At 42.1% G+C, this 13,666-nt stretch overlaps 1 long non-coding RNA gene and 5 other non-coding genes across 6 annotated transcripts; all 6 read right to left on the reverse strand.

Moving 5' to 3' along the window:
- Positions 1 to 307: 307 nt before the first annotated feature.
- On the reverse strand, positions 308 to 13,105 carry LOC148007606 (uncharacterized). Its single transcript, XR_015646421.1, has 5 exons — positions 13,014 to 13,105; positions 10,439 to 10,585; positions 7,865 to 8,011; positions 5,290 to 5,436; positions 308 to 2,858 (listed from the first exon to the last, which is right to left on the reverse strand). It is a non-coding gene; the product is annotated as an uncharacterized LOC148007606 (long non-coding RNA).
- LOC148007607 (small nucleolar RNA SNORD116) lies at positions 2,366 to 2,458 on the reverse strand. The gene has a single exon (XR_015655601.1). It is a non-coding gene; the product is annotated as a small nucleolar RNA SNORD116 (small nucleolar RNA).
- Positions 4,944 to 5,036, reverse strand: LOC148007608 (small nucleolar RNA SNORD116). The gene has a single exon (XR_015656730.1). It is a non-coding gene; the product is annotated as a small nucleolar RNA SNORD116 (small nucleolar RNA).
- On the reverse strand, positions 7,519 to 7,611 carry LOC148007609 (small nucleolar RNA SNORD116). The gene has a single exon (XR_015656735.1). It is a non-coding gene; the product is annotated as a small nucleolar RNA SNORD116 (small nucleolar RNA).
- On the reverse strand, positions 10,093 to 10,185 carry LOC148007610 (small nucleolar RNA SNORD116). Its single transcript, XR_015656654.1, has one exon. It is a non-coding gene; the product is annotated as a small nucleolar RNA SNORD116 (small nucleolar RNA).
- Positions 12,668 to 12,760, reverse strand: LOC148007611 (small nucleolar RNA SNORD116). The gene has a single exon (XR_015655523.1). It is a non-coding gene; the product is annotated as a small nucleolar RNA SNORD116 (small nucleolar RNA).
- Positions 13,106 to 13,666: the final 561 nt, after the last annotated feature.

The raw sequence follows: 13,666 nt of genomic DNA on the forward strand, positions 1-13,666 counted from the left end.
CTCCAATCACAGGAGTAGCCACAGGCAGTGAGCCTGTACCAGTTCCCAAAGGTTCATGATTCAAGGTTGGGAACTCCCATGAGCTCCATCAACACCTGCGCACTTTGAGTTCCTTTGGAAATTCAAGTGTTTCTTACCTTTCATTTCAGGTATCCTCAGGCAAGAGAGCTTCAACTGAGGACTTCAGGGCAGGCGATGTTAGGCTTCTTCAAACTTCATCTGATGTTCCATACTCAGTTCCTCTGCAAGCCGTCCTTGTCCGGTATGAGACAGGGACTCTGTCCCTGAAAGTAAAGCAAATAGCACATTCCCCCACTTTATTGGATTCCTAGCAAATCATGGAGACTGTGATGCATTATTGTTAGTTCTTAATTTATCGAACACTTGGGCTCTCTCAGCACTCCTTTCGTCCTCTAGAAATTTGCCCTCACAATCCATATCAGAGATATTTTTCCCCCAAGGAACTGTTTGGGGACATCATTTTCCCAATTCTATCACCGAATTCCTGGAGGTTACGTTGCAACAAAGTTCTTAAGATGGGACGAAGCCAATATCTGATCCCGAAAACTTCAGTAGTATGTACATCATTTGAGAACCATCAAAAGAAATTGGCACGAGGTACACAACAGAATGAGACCACTAACATAGCTTAATGGAAGTTGTCTACAAAAATAAGTAAATCTCAGTTCAGCCGGATATGACAGAGAAAATCAGGCCTTACTCTTCCCATGGAAACCATCAGAATCTTAATAGCTTTGGCCACAATCGGAGCACCCTCCATAATCATAACATACTACACCTATTAGTCCTACTCTGCCTTCGATGAGAACCGATTCAAATATCATATAAGATTCTCATCCACATTAGATGAATGGACTTCTTAGGTACTCTTTCTCTATTTCGCTTCTTCACTTTCTCTCTGAAATTGACTTGCAGTGACTCTACTAGCTTCTCAGTTTCTCACTCACATTCTCTGTTTTGGTTTCCTTATTTCTGTCAATAAAAATATCTGCTTTAATATCACAGTGTCCTCTTTTCCACTTCAACCCCCCTCTATCCCCCCCCTCTCTCTCTTTCTGTCTCTCACTGTCTTCCTCTGTCTCACACATGCTTAGCCTCTTCAACAATTGTTCTTTCTCTCTGTCTCTGTCCATGCTCATATATCTCCTATTCAGGTTTTGACTGGTACTAAATTCCTGTGAGTGCTATTGCTGTGGTATCTGACATTGATCACCACAGAGAAAGTGTCTGTTTTAACCCTCTCAGGTCACCAAACACAAGCATAACCTGTAGTCACTGAGATATATGTTATTATCAACAGCATGATCCTAAGCATACAGCTCACTTTCATAATCAAATGGAAACACAATTTCTTGTTGATATTTGCTTGGAGAAAAGAACAATGTCTAAGATAACAGGACTACCATCAGTCCCAAAACACATAGCCAAAATGCCAAGTTAACCTTCAGCATGGCCACATCAAGACCATAAGGAGAGATAATCCCACAAACACTCGATGCCTATCTTCTACGGCCATACCAAAATATAAAATTCCTAGAAGGAGTGTGTGTAAGAAACAAACTTGCATGCTCACATTCTTAGATACTAGAAGAGGAGGAGATGTACGTCCAGACCATTTTGGTACAGTCAATCCAGAAGAACTGCTGGCAAACTGCCTGGATAGACTGACAAAAAATGTCCCAACAATAAACATAGAAACTAGGATTAAAATGGGTGTTCTCCATACATCCATGAAAGTGGTATGAATCCTGGGACATTTGAAAGCATGCACTTCTAGAATCCACTGAGAAGAAGGCTACATGCCAACCTTTTAAATTCCAAGGCTCTCTTTCCAACCTAATTGCCATGGCCACAATCAGTCTTTCAAGAAAACAGAGCTTTGTTTTCACACAGGAAGAGTCCACATTCCCATAGTTCCTGAGAATTGCTACTGCCTCATTCCACATGTCGCCTGTAACCTTCCCGTTATGTATCTCTGTTTTATGAAACGGAAGGATCATCATTCATGCGAAGGCTTTAGACACGGACAGAAACACATTTCCTGACATTCCGGTGTACATTGTTGAACTATGCTGCCCCCGCTAAACTTATATTTTCCTCATAATCTACTATACATTATTGCTGATGGAGTTGCTAGGGCTAACTTCCAAGATACTGACAATGATCTCCTCAACCGGAAAGCATGTTATCATTAGAGCAAAAGGTGAAGCCTTGATTTAGGCCATGATTTCTGGTGATTTAGGCAAGCAAAGAACATTCTGAAGGCTCTCTCACTGGATCCAAGTCTCGCAAGATGAATGGAGGCCATGTGAGTCCCTCAGTGACATTTGTGATCCCAGGTGCTGGACCTCAGTCACGATGAGAGTGGCGGTATTGAGTTTTCACTCATTTTGTTCAGCTTTCGAAGGAATGTTTTATTGGAAATCATCATCGATCCAAGCACGCTGGTGTACCCCCTGCCATGACACTTAGTATACTCAAAATAGATCAGGTTTGGTGAGCGAACAGAATTCAAGACATTCACATCCTTTACCACGAACCAATGGGCCTATTCTCCAATCACAGGAGTAGCCACAGGCAGTGAGCCTGTACCAGGTCCCAAAGGTTCATGATTCAAGGTTGGGAACTCCCGTGAGCTCCATCAACACCTGCGCACTTTGAGTTCCTTTGGAAATTCAAGTGTTTCTTACCTTTCATTTCAGGTATCCTCAGGCAAGAGAGCTTCAACTGAGGACTTCAGGGCAGGCGATGTTAGGCTTCTTCCAACTTCATCTGATGTTCCATACTCAGTTCCTCTGCAAGCCGTCCTTGTCCGGTATGAGACAAGGACTCTCTCCCTGAAAGTAAAGCAAATAGCACATTCCCCCACTTTATTGGATTCCTTGCAAATCATGGAGACTGTGATGCATTGTTGTTAGTTCTTAATTTATCGAACACTTGGGCTCTCTCAGCACTCCTTCCGTCCTCTAGAAATTTGCCCTCACAATCCATATCAGAGATATTTTTCTCCCAAGGAACTCTTTGGGGACATAATTTTCCCAATTCTATCACCAAATTCCTGGAGGTTACCATGCAACAAAGTTCTTAAGATGGGACGAAGCCAATATCTGATCCCGAAAACTACAGTAGTATGTACATCACTTGAGAACCATCCAAAGAAATTGGCACAAGGTACAAAACAGAATGAGACCACTAACATAGCTTAATGGAAGTTGTCTACAAAAATAAGTAAATCTCAGTTCAGCCGGATATGACAGAGAAAATCAGGCCTTACTCTTCCCATGGAAACCATCAGAATCTTAATAGCTTTGGCCACAATCGGAGCACCCTCCATAACCATAACATACTACACCTATTAGTCCTACTCTGCCTTCGATGAGAACCGATTCAAATATCATATAAGATTCTCATCCACATTAGATGAATGGTCTTCTTATGTACTCTTTCTCTATCTCGCTTCTTCACTTTCTCTCAGAAATTGACTAGCAGTGACTCTCCTAGCTTCTCAGTTTCTCATTCACATTCTCTCTATTTGGTTTCCTTATTTCTGTCAATCAAGATATCTGCTTTAATATCACAGTGTCCTCTTTCACTTCCCACCCCCTCTCTTCCCCCCCCCCCTCTCTCTCTTTCTGTCTCTTACTGTCTTCCTCTGTCTCACACATGCTTAGCCTCTTCAACAATTGTTCTTTCTCTCTTGTCTCTGTCCATGCTCATATATCTCCTATTCAGGTTTTGACTGGTACTAAATTCCTGTGAGTGCTATGGCTGTGGTATCTGACATTGATCACAACAGAGAAAGTGTCTGTTCAAACCCTCTCAGGTCACCAAACACAAGCATAACCTGTAGTCACTGAGATATATGTTATTATCAACAGCATGATCCTAAGCATACAGCGCACTTTCATAATCAAATGAAAACACAATTACTTGTTGATATTTGCTTGGAGAAAAGAACAATGTCTAAGATAACAGGACTACCATCAGCCCTAAAACACATAGCCAAAATGCCAAGTTAATCTTCAGCAAGGCCACTTCAAGACCATAAGGAAAGATAATCCCGCAGACACTCCATGCCTATCTTCTACGGCCATACCAAAATATAAAATTCCTAGAAGGAGTGTGTGTAAGAAACAAACTTGCATGCTCACATTCTTAGATCCTAGAAGAGGAGGAGTTGTACGTCCAGACCATTTTGGTACAATCAATCCAGAAGAACTGCTGGCAAACTGCCTGGGTAGACTGACAAAAAATGTCCCAACAATACACATAGAAACTAGGATTAAAATGGGTGTTCTCCATACATCCATGAAGGTGGTATGAATCCTGGGACATTTGAAAGCATGCACTTCTAGAATCCACTGACAAGAAGGCTACATGCCAACCTTTTAAATTCCAAGGCTCTCTTTCCAACCTAATTGCCATGGCCACAATCAGTCTTTCAAGAAAACAGAGCTTTGTTTTCACACAGGAAGAGTCCACATTCCCATAGTTCCTGAGAATTGCTACTGCCTCATTCCACATGTCGCCTGTAACCTTCCCGTTATGTATCTCTGTTTTATGAAACAGAAGGATCATCATTCATGAGAAGGCTTCAGACACGGACAGAAACACATTTCCTGACATTCCAGTGTACATTGTTGAACTATGCTGCCCCCGCTAAACTTATATTTTCCTCACAATCTACTATACATTATTGCTGATGGAGTTGCTAGGGATAACTTCCAAGATACTGACAATGATCTCCTCAACCGGAAAGCATGTTATCATTAGAGCAAAAGGTGAAGCCTTGATTTAGGCCATGATTTCTGGTGATTTAGGCAAGCAAAGAACATTCTGAAGGCTCTCTCACTGGATCCAAGTCTCGCAAGATGAATGGAGACCATGTGAGTCCCTCAGTGACATTTGTGATCCCAGGTGCTGGACCTCAGTCACGATGATAGTGGCGGTATTGAGTTTTCACTCATTTTGTTCAGCTTTCCAAGGAATGTTTTATTGGAAATCATCATCGATCCAAGCACGCTGGTGTACCCCCTGCCATGACACTTAGTATACTCAAAATAGATCAGGTTTGGTGAGCGAACAGAATTCAAGACATTCACATCCTTTACCACGAACCAATGGGCCTATTCTCCAATCACAGGAGTAGCCACAGGCAGTGAGCCTATACCAGGTCCCAAAGGTTCATGATTCAAGGTTGGGAACTCCCATGAGCTCCATCAACACCTGCGCACTTTGAGTTCCTTTGGAAATTCAAGTGTTTCTTACCTTTCATTTCAGGTATCCTCAGGGAAGAGAGCTTCAACTGAGGACTTCAGGGCAGGCGATGTTAGCCTTCTTCCAACTTCATCTGATGTTCCATACTCAGTTCCTCTGCAAGCCGTCCTTGTCCGGTATGAGACAGGGACTCTCTCCCTGAAAGTAAAGCAAATAGCACATTCCCCCACTTTATTGGATTCCTTGCAAATCATGGAGACTGTGATGCATTGTTGTTAGTTCTTAATTTATCGAACACTTGGGCTCTCTCAGCACTCCTTCCGTCCTCTAGAAATTTGCCCTCACAATCCATATCAGAGATATTTTTCTCCCAAGGAACTCTTTGGGGACATAATTTTCCCAATTCTATCACCAAAATCCTGGAGGTTACCATGCAACAAAGTTCTTAAGATGGGACGAAGCCAATATCTGATCCCGAAAACTACAGTAGTATGTACATCACTTGAGAACCATCCAAAGAAATTGGCACAAGGTACAAAACAGAATGAGACCACTAACATAGCTTAATGGAAGTTGTCTACAAAAATAAGTAAATCTCAGTTCAGCCGGATATGACAGAGAAAATCAGGCCTTACTCTTCCCATGGAAACCATCAGAATCTTAATAGCTTTGGCCACAATCGGAGCACCCTCCATAACCATAACATACTACACCTATTAGTCCTACTCTGCCTTCGATGAGAACCGATTCAAATATCATATAAGATTCTCATCCACATTAGATGAATGGACTTCTTATGTACTCTTTCTCTATCTCGCTTCTTCACTTTCTCTCTGAAATTGACTTGCAGTGACTCTACTAGCTTCTCAGTTTCTCACTCACATTCTCTCTATTTGGTTTCCTTATTTCTGTCAATCAAAATATCTGCTTTAATATCACAGTGTCCTCTTTTCCACTTCAACCCCCCTCTATCCCCCACCTCTCTCTCTTTCTGTCTCTCACTGTCTTCCTCTGTCTCACACATGATTAGCCTCTTCAACAATTGTTCTTTCTCTCTGTCTCTGTCCATGCTCATATATCTCCTATTCAGGTTTTGACTGGTACTAAATTCCTGTGAGTGCTATTGCTGTGGTATCTGACATTGATCACCACAGAGAAAGTGTCTGTTTTAACCCTCTCAGGTCACCAAACACAAGCATAACCTGTAGTCACTGAGATATATGTTATTATCAACAGCATGATCCTAAGCATACAGCTCACTTTCATAATCAAATGGAAACACAATTTCTTGTTGATATTTGCTTGGAGAAAAGAACAATGTCTAAGATAATAGGACTACCATCAGTCCCAAAACACATAGCCAAAATGCCAAGTTAACCTTCAGCATGGCCACATCAAGACCATAAGGAGAGATAATCCCGCAGACACTCGATGCCTATCTTCTACGGCCATACCAAAATATAAAATTCCTAGAAGGAGTGTGTGTAAGAAACAAACTTGCATGCTCACATTCTTAGATCCTAGAAGAGGAGGAGATGTATGTCCAGACCATTTTGGTACAGTCAATCCAGATGAACTGCTGGCAAACTACCTGGATAGACTGACAAAAAATGTCCCAACAATAAACATAGAAACTAGGATTAAAATGGGTGTTCTCCATACATCCATGAAGGTGGTATGAATCCTGGGACATTTGAAAGCATGCACTTCTAGAATCCACTGACAAGAAGGCTACATGCCAACCTTTTAAATTCCAAGGCTCTCTTTCCAACCTAATTGCCATGGCCACAATCAGTCTTTCAAGAAAACAGAGCTTTGTTTTCACACAGGAAGAGTCCACATTCCCATAGTTCCTGAGAATTGCTACTGCCTCATTCCACATGTCGCCTGTAACCTTCCCGTTATGTATCTCTGTTTTATGAAACAGAAGGATCATCATTCATGCGAAGGCTTCAGACACGGACAGAAACACATTTCCTGACATTCCCGTGTACATTGTTGAACTATGCTGCCCCCGCTAAACTTATATTTTCCTCACAATCTACTATACATTATTGCTGACGGAGTTGCTAGGGCTAACTTCCAAGATACTGACAATGATCTCCTCAACCAGAAAGCATGTTATCATTAGAGCAAAAGGTGAAGCCTTGATTTAGGCCATGATTTCTGGTGATTTAGGCAAGCAAAGAACATTCTGAAGGCTCTCTCACTGGATCCAAGTCTCGCAAGATGAATGGAGACCATGTGAGTCCCTCAGTGACATTTGTGATCCCAGATGCTGGACCTCAGTCACGATGATAGTGGCGGTATTGAGTTTTCACTCATTTTGTTCAGCTTTCCAAGGAATGTTTTATTGGAAATCATCATCGATCCAAGCACGCTGGTGTACCCCCTGCCATGACACTTAGTATACTCAAAATAGATCAGGTTTGGTGAGCGAACAGAATTCAAGACATTCACATCCTTTACCACGAACCAATGGGCCTATTCTCCAATCACAGGAGTAGCCACAGGCAGTGAGCCTGTACCAGGTCCCAAAGGTTCATGATTCAAGGTTGGGAACTCCCATGAGCTCCATCAACACCTGCGCACTTTGAGTTCCTTTGGAAATTCAAGTGTTTCTTACCTTTCATTTCAGGTATCCTCAGGCAAGAGAGCTTCAACTGAGGACTTCAGGGCAGGCGATGTTAGCCTTTTTCCAACTTCATCTGATGTTCCATACTCAGTTCCTCTGCAAGCCGTCCTTGTCCGGTATGAGACAGGGACTCTCTCCCTGAAAGTAAAGCAAATAGCACATTCCCCCACTTTATTGGATTCCTAGCAAATCATGGAGACTGTGATGCATTGTTGTTAGTTCTTAATTTATCGAACACTTGGGCTCTCTCAGCACTCCTTTCGTCCTCTAGAAATTTGCCCTCACAATCCATATCAGAGATATTTTTCCCCCAAGGAACTGTTTGGGGACATCATTTTCCCAATTCTATCACCGAATTCCTGGAGGTTACGTTGCAACAAAGTTCTTAAGATGGGACGAAGCCAATATCTGATCCCGAAAACTTCAGTAGTATGTACATCATTTGAGAACCATCAAAAGAAATTGGCACGAGGTACACAACAGAATGAGACCACTAACATAGCTTAATGGAAGTTGTCTACAAAAATAAGTAAATCTCAGTTCAGCCGGATATGACAGAGAAAATCAGGCCTTACTCTTTCCATGGAAACCATCAGAATCTTAATAGCTTTGGCCACAATCGGAGCACCCTCCATAATCATAACATACTACACCTATTAGTCCTACTCTGCCTTCGACGAGAACCGATTCAAATACCATATAAGATTCTCATCCACATTAGATGAATGGACTTCTTAGGTACTCTTTCTCTATTTCGCTTCTTCACTTTCTCTCTGAAATTGACTTGCAGTGACTCTACTAGCTTCTCAGTTTCTCACTCACATTCTCTGTTTTGGTTTCCTTATTTCTGTCAATAAAAATATCTGCTTTAATATCACAGTGTCCTCTTTTCCACTTCAACCCCCCTCTATCCCCCCCCTCTCTCTCTTTCTGTCTCTCACTGTCTTCCTCTGTCTCACACATGCTTAGCCTCTTCAACAATTGTTCTTTCTCTCTGTCTCTGTCCATGCTCATATATCTCCTATTCAGGTTTTGACGGGTACTAAATTCCTGTGAGTGCTATTGCTGTGGTATCTGACATTGATCACCACAGAGAAAGTGTCTGTTTTAACCCTCTCAGGTCACCAAACACAAGCATAACCTGTAGTCACTGAGATATATGTTATTATCAACAGCATGATCCTAAGCATACAGCTCACTTTCATAATCAAATGGAAACACAATTTCTTGTTGATATTTGCTTGGAGAAAAGAACAATGTCTAAGATAACAGGACTACCCTCAGTCCCAAAACACATAGCCAAAATGCCAAGTTAACCTTCAGCATGGCCACATCAAGACCATAAGGAGAGATAATCCCGCAGACACTCGATGCCTATCTTCTACGGCCATACCAAAATATAAAATTCCTAGAAGGAGTGTGTGTAAGAAACAAACTTGCATGCTCACATTCTTAGATACTAGAAGAGGAGGAGATGTACGTCCAGACCATTTTGGTACAGTCAATCCAGAAGAACTGCTGGCAAACTGCCTGGATAGACTGACAAAAAATGTCCCAACAATAAACATAGAAACTAGGATTAAAATGGGTGTTCTCCATACATCCATGAAAGTGGTATGAATCCTGGGACATTTGAAAGCATGCACTTCTAGAATCCACTGAGAAGAAGGCTACATGCCAACCTTTTAAATTCCAAGGCTCTCTTTCCAACCTAATTGCCATGGCCACAATCAGTCTTTCAAGAAAACAGAGCTTTGTTTTCACACAGGAAGAGTCCACATTCCCATAGTTCCTGAGAATTGCTACTGCCTCATTCCACATGTCGCCTGTAACCTTCCCGTTATGTATCTCTGTTTTATGAAACAGAAGGATCATCATTCATGCGAAGGCTTTAGACACGGACAGAAACACATTTCCTGACATTCCGGTGTACATTGTTGAACTATGCTGCCCCCGCTAAACTTATATTTTCCTCATAATCTACTATACATTATTGCTGATGGAGTTGGTAGGGCTAACTTCCAAGATACTGACAATGATCTCCTCAACCGGAAAGCATGTTATCATTAGAGCAAAAGGTGAAGCCTTGATTTAGGCCATGATTTCTGGTGATTTAGGCAAGCAAAGAACATTCTGAAGGCTCTCTCACTGGATCCAAGTCTCGCAAGATGAATGGAGGCCATGTGAGTCCCTCAGTGACATTTGTGATCCCAGGTGCTGGACCTCAGTCACGATGAGAGTGGCGGTATTGAGTTTTCACTCATTTTGTTCAGCTTTCCAAGGAATGTTTTATTGGAATTCATCATCGATCCAAGCACGCTGGTGTACCCCCTGCCATGACACTTAGTATACTCAAAATAGATCAGGTTTCGTGAGCGAACAGAATTCAAGACATTCACATCCTTTACCACGAACCAATGGGCCTATTCTCCAATCACAGGAGTAGCCACAGGCAGTGAGCCTGTACCAGGTCCCAAAGGTTCATGATTCAAGGTTGGGAACTCCCGTGAGCTCCATCAACACCTGCGCACTTTGAGTTCCTTTGGAAATTCAAGTGTTTCTTACCTTTCATTTCAGGTATCCTCAGGCAAGAGAGCTTCAACTGAGGACTTCAGGGCAGGCGATGTTAGGCTTCTTCCAACTTCATCTGATGTTCCATACTCAGTTCCTCTGCAAGCCGTCCTTCTCCGGTATGAGACAAGGACTCTCTCCCTGAAAGTAAAGCAAATAGCACATTCCCCCACTTTATTGGATTCCTAGCAAATCATGGAGACTGTGATGCATTGTTGTTAGTTCTTAATTTATCGAACACTTGGGCTCTCTCAGCACTCCTTTCGTCCTCTAGAAGTTTGCCTTCACAATCCATATCAGAGATATTTTTCCCCCAAGGAACTGTTTGGGGACATCATTTTTCCAATTCTATCACCGAATTCCTTGAGGTTACCATGCAACAAAGTTCTTAAGATGGGACGAAGCCAATATCTGATCCCGAAAACTTCAGTAGTATGTACATCACTTGAGAACCATCCAAAGAAATTGGCACGAGGTACACAACAGAATGAGACCACTAACATAGCTTAATGGAAGTTGACTACAAAAATAAGTAAATCTCAGTTCAGCCGGATATGACAGAGAAAATCAGGCCTTACTCTTCCCATGGAAACCATCAGAATCTTAATAGCTTTGGCCACAATCGGAGCACCCTCCATAATCATAACATACTACACCTATTAGTCCTACTCTGCCTTCGATGAGAACCGATTCAAATATCATATAAGATTCTCATCCACATTAGATGAATGGACTTCTTAGGTACTCTTTCTCTATCTCGCTTCTACACTTTCTCTCTGAAATTGAATTGCAGTGACTCTACTAGCTTCTCAGTTTCTCACTCAAATTCTCTCTATTTGGTTTCCTTATTTCTGTCAATAAAGATATCTGCTTTAATATCACAGTGTCCTCTTTTCCACTTCAACCCCCCTCTCTCCCCCCCCTCTCTCTCTTACTGTCTCTCACTGTCTTCCTCTGTCTCACACATGCTTAGCCTCTTCAACAATTGTTCTTTCTCTCTTTCTCTGCCCATGCTCATATATCGCCTATTCTGGTTTTGACGGGTACTAAATTCCTGTGAGTGCTATTGCTGTGGTATCTGACATTGATCACCACAGAGAAAGAGTCTGTTTTAACCCTCTCAGGTCACCAAACACAAGCATAACCTGTAGTCACTGAGATATATGTTATTATCAACAGCATGATCCTAAGCATACAGCTCACTTTCATAATCAAATGGAAACACAATTTCTTGTTGATATTTGCTTGGAGAAAAGAACAATGTCTAAGATAATAGGACTACCATCAGTCCCAAAACACATAGCCAAAATGCCAAGTTAACCTTCAGCATGGCCACATCAAGACCATAAGGAGAGATAATCCCGCAGACACTCGATGCCTATCTTCTACGGCCATACCAAAATATAAAATTCCTAGAAGGAGTGTGTGTAAGAAACAAACTTGCATGCTCACATTCTTAGATCCTAGAAGAGGAGGAGATGTATGTCCAGACCATTTTGGTACAATCAATCCAGAAGAACTGCTGGCAAACTACCTGGATAGACTGACAAAAAATGTCCCAACAATAAACATAGAAACTAGGATTAAAATGGGTGTTCTCCATACATCCATGAAGGTGGTATGAATCCTGGGACATTTGAAAGCATGCACTTCTAGAATCCACTGACAAGAATGCTACATGCCAACCTTTTAAATTCCAAGGCTCTCTTTCCAACCTAATTGCCATGGCCACAATCAGTCTTTCAAGAAAACAGAGCTTTGTTTTCACACAGGAAGAGTCCACATTCCCATAGTTCCTGAGAATTGCTACTGCCTCATTCCACATGTCGCCTGTAACCTTCCCGTTATGTATCTCTGTTTTATGAAACAGAAGGATCATCATTCATGCGAAGGCTTCAGACACGGACAGAAACACATTTCCTGACATTCCCGTGTACATTGTTGAACTATGCTGCCCCCGCTAAACTTATATTTTCCTCACAATCTACTATACATTATTGCTGATGGAGTTGCTAGGGCTAACTTCCAAGACACTGACAATGATCTCCTCAACCGGAAAGCATGTTATCATTAGAGCAAAAGGTGAAGCCTTGATTTAGGCCATGATTTCTGGTGATTTAGGCAAGCAAAGAACATTCTGAAGGCTCTCTCACTGGATCCAAGTCTCGCAAGATGAATGGAGACCATGTGAGTCCCTCAGTGACATTTGTGATCCCAGGTGCTGGACCTCAGTCACGATGACAGTGGCGGTATTGAGTTTTCACTCATTTTGTTCAGCTTTCCAAGGAATGTTTTATTGGAAATCATCATCGATCCAAGCACGCTGGTGTACCCCCTGCCATGACACTTAGTATACTCAAAATAGATCAGGTTTGGTGAGCGAACAGAATTCAAGACATTCACTTCCTTTACCACGAACCAATGGGCCTATTCTCCAATTACAGGAGTAGCCACAGGCAGTGAGCCTGTACCAGGTCCCAAAGGTTCATGATTCAAGGTTGGGAACTCCCATGAGCTCCATCAACACCTGCGCACTTTGAGTTCCTTTGGAAATTCAAGTGTTTCTTACCTTTCATTTCAGGTATCCTCAGGGAAGAGAGCTTCAACTGAGGACTTCAGGGCAGGCGATGTTAGGCTTCTTCCAACTTCATCTGATGTTCCATACTCAGTTCCTCTGCAAGCCGTCCTTGTCCGGTATGAGACAGGGACTCTGTCCCTGAAAGTAAAGCAAATAGCACATTCCCCCACTTTATTGGATTCCTTGCAAATCATGGAGACTGTGATGCATTGTTGTTAGTTCTTAATTTATCGAACACTTGGGCTCTCTCAGCACTCCTTCCGTCCTCTAGAAATTTGCCCTCACAATCCATATCAGAGATACTTTTCCCCCAAGGAACTGTTTGGGGACATAATTTTCCCAATTCTATCACCGAATTCCTGGAGGTTACCATGCAACAAAGTTCTTAAGATGGGACGAAGCCAATATCTGATCCCAAAAACTACAGTAGTATGTACATCACTTGAGAACCATCCAAAGAATTTGGCACAAGGTACAAAACAGAATGAGACCACTAACATAGCTTAATGGAAGTTGTCTACAAAAATAAGTAAATCTCAGTTCAGCCGGATATGACAGAGAAAATCAGGCCTTAATCTTCCCATGGAAACCATCAGAATCTTAATAGCTTTGGCCACAATCGGAGCACCCTCCATAACCATAAC

The sequence above is a fragment of the Rattus norvegicus genome, chromosome 1, assembly GCF_021556685.1.
Source record: "Rattus norvegicus strain SHRSP/BbbUtx chromosome 1, alternate assembly SHRSP_T2T, whole genome shotgun sequence".
Classification (NCBI taxonomy): domain Eukaryota; kingdom Metazoa; phylum Chordata; class Mammalia; order Rodentia; family Muridae; genus Rattus; species Rattus norvegicus.